Raw genomic sequence first — 3,358 nt, 5'->3', positions numbered from 1 at the left:
AGGCTTCCCACATCGAAACTTTTTCGTAATCAATGAACAGAACAGCAGGTAGAGAGACTGTTGGAATTCATTGATTTGCTTCAGAATGATACGGAGCGTGACAATATGGTCCACACAGGATCGTCCGGCACGGAATACTGCTTGCTGCCTTCGGAGAGTTGCGTCTATCTTCTCCTGTATCCGGTTAAGGATCGCTTTGCAGAGGACTTTGAGAACGATACACAGAAACGTGATGCCCCGTCAATTATCGCATACAGTTAGGTCACCCGTTTTGTGTACCTTTACTAAGACGCCTTGCATCCAGTCGGCCGGAAATGTCGCGATTTCCCATATGTTGTAGAATAATTGATGCAGTAGTCTTGCAAATACTACGGGGTCAGCTTTGAGCATCTCAGCTGATATGCGATCGACCCCTGGGGCCCAGCTCGATTTCATGCTACGGATGGCTGTTTCTAGGTATCTCCTGCACTGATGGTGCTTTGGTGTTGACGTGGGTAATGCGTAGTAATTGGCGGATCATGCTGAGGTGTTGATGGCGTTGGCGACACTTGAAAAAGGTTTCCAAAGTGCTCGAAACAGCGCTTTAATTGGTCAGCCGAGTCGGTCATTAATTGCCCGGATGTGTCTTTCACGGGCATCATAGCCTTCATCTTAGCCCCACTAAGGCAACGTGAGACATCACAAAGGAGATGGAGGTCGCCGGTGATTGCGGCTTTCTCGCCTTCGTCGGCTAGGGAGGTCGCCCACGCTCTATTGTCCCGTCTGTATGAGCGTTTCACTTCGTTCTCGAGAGCCGAATAAGTAGTGCAGACGGGCTACGGCTTTGGCTTCTTGTGTTTTCGCTCACTCTATCGCGGCGTTGGCGTTCCTTCGCTCCTCCATCTTCCTCCTGGTGTCATCTGTGATGCACTACGTTCTTCAAGTGCGCAGCTCACCCAAACTATTCTTGCCGATGACGATGAACGCATTCTTGATGGCACTCCATTTATCTTCTACGCTTCCATCCTCCGGAATGTCCGCAGCACGATTCTCTATAGCTCCTCGAGGAAGGACCTTTTCACCGCAGCGTCTTCCAGTCGGCGTGTGTTGAACCGGTGCCCGATTATCTGCTCCTGTCGATGGATCCTAGCAATGCGCAGTCGGATCTCGCCGATTAAGAGATGATAGTCGGACGCAATCTCAGCGCTACGTTTGTTCCGCACATCAAGAAGGCTCCTTCTCCATTTTCGGCTGATGCAGATGTGGTCGATTTGATTTTACGTGACGCCATCACGGGAAACTTATGTCACTTTGTGCACTGGTCGATGAAGAAAGAGTGATCCCCCAATCACCATATCATTCTTCATTACACCAACAAAGCTAGCCACGAAAATGTTTGAAACTTCTCAGGTCATTTTGGCAGACCACACACATGCACGACAAAGACGGATCGTATATTCTACTTTATCGATCTTGTTGCCGTCCTTTTCAAGCATCTGTCAAAATGACCTGAAATCTGTCAGCCATTTTGAGGTTAGGTTCGTTGGTGTAATAAAGAATTGTTGCCATGAAACTCGGAAAACAACAGATTTTCATTATCGCTCATTTCTCCGAGACTATGGCGTCTCATGACACGCTCATGAGCAGAGTTGTCGAAATCAACCCTTGTTGTCGGAATCAACCCTTGTGTTGAAGTCGCCCATTAGGATCTTGATATCATCTTTCGGAATCTTGCTTACGACAGCATTCAGTTGGCTTTAAAAGTTATCTCTGTCTGGCATTTCGACAGCATCGGTTGGGGCGTAACATTAGATCATGGTAAGGTTTCGAACCCGAGTTCTGAATCTGGCTACAGTTATCCTGCCATAAATAGATTCACACTTCATGAGTGCAGCGTGGGCGTGAGCGTTGAGCAGAAAACCAACTCCACGGTGACGAGGAGCATGCTCACTTCGTAGGCCAGAGTATAGCAGAATTTGACCGAAACCAATCTGTGTTCTCCAAAGTTCAGCTAACGGACTTCGCTCAGTCCAAGGATCTCAAGCTTCATACGACATGCCGCATTAGCAAGTCGTTGCCGTTGAATCAGTTCGTAATCTTTCATTTTCGATTTCTGTAACGGTTTTTCCGTTTCGGGAACAGTAGGTTGTTGGCCTAAGGCCCCCTATCCACCGTGGTGGGGCTGCCACCTTAGGTATAACTTCCGGTGGAAGAGCATTTCATACTCAGCCGCTGGATGTCACAACAGACGCTGTTTGAGCCCCACGTCCTTGGTGAACAGACACTCAGGACGTAGCTCTTCAATCTAGCTGAATTCAGAAGGACAACAGTGCCCAGGCTGCACTACCAGCTAAGCACACAACTCTTTTGCAGTCCCATTCGCTTGCCGAGTGTCTAAAAATAGGCCGCCAGCAACACAATAACATTCTCTGGATATATTTGCTGCAAAATTGCAGTTGTTTTTAACAATCCATTATTTTTTGTTGAATTAACCAAATCTCTGTTTGTTTTAAGAAACTGTTAAAAGTTTCGACAAATAATAATATTTGTATTATCAAACAATGAAACAGTTCCGTTTAAACTAGAAATCAGTTTGTTGCTGTAGTAAACTGAAAAGTTGGTTGATTCGAACTAGAATTTAATTATTTTTACAATTAATTTTTCTGTTTACCTACTCTTGGAAAAAGGAGGAATTTTACTTGAGCGCTCCACTTGGGAACAGAAAACTTAGCTTCAACGGATGAAAAATGGGGTAGGGTATCGCGTCACTTGGGCGGTGGCTTTTATATTCGTCTATTTTCCACTATAACTCAGCCAATTTTGAACAAATTGACTTGAAATGTTGTACACGGGTAGATACTATAACTATCTCACCACATTCCAAACGTTGTGTCAATTGGTTCAAATTTGACCGAGTTATAGTGGAAAACAGACGAATATAGAAGCCACCGCCCAAGTAGCGCGATTCCCTATCATCCATGTCCCTTGAATTTGGTTGAAATGGTTTTTCGAAGGTACGAGGTGGATTGATAAGGGTTTCAAAAACCATCAGTCACGCAATATTTACTACAACAGTTGACTCTAGAGTTTCACCCCTTACGCATGGCGGCTCGTTGGTCTAGGGGTATGATTCTCGCTTCGGGTGCGAGAGGTCCCGGGTTCAATTCCCGGACGAGCCCATGTGAACTTTTTATAGTCAATATTATCCTGCAACACTCAACCTAATCTTCGCACGACGAGGGATGGTGAATGATTAGGTCGCGATCATCAATTTCATGCGAATTGAAGACAATCATGTAGGAAACGAAATAATAAACGGGCCCGATACAGCGACGTCACACATATCCAAAGCGAACGACCGTACGTCAAATACTTCATA

At 45.7% G+C, this 3,358-nt stretch overlaps 1 non-coding gene across 1 annotated transcript; it reads left to right on the top strand.

Moving 5' to 3' along the window:
* Positions 1–3,086: 3,086 nt before the first annotated feature.
* Trnap-cgg (transfer RNA proline (anticodon CGG)) lies at positions 3,087–3,158 on the top strand. The gene has a single exon. It is a non-coding gene; the product is annotated as a tRNA-Pro (tRNA).
* The last annotated feature ends 200 nt before the right edge of the window (positions 3,159–3,358 follow it).

This window comes from Aedes albopictus, chromosome 1 (genome assembly GCF_035046485.1).
Source record: "Aedes albopictus strain Foshan chromosome 1, AalbF5, whole genome shotgun sequence".
Taxonomy (NCBI): Eukaryota; Metazoa; Arthropoda; class Insecta; order Diptera; family Culicidae; genus Aedes; species Aedes albopictus.
The sequence above is the reverse complement of the archived record's forward strand: the minus strand, read 5'-3'. Positions and strand labels throughout refer to the sequence as shown.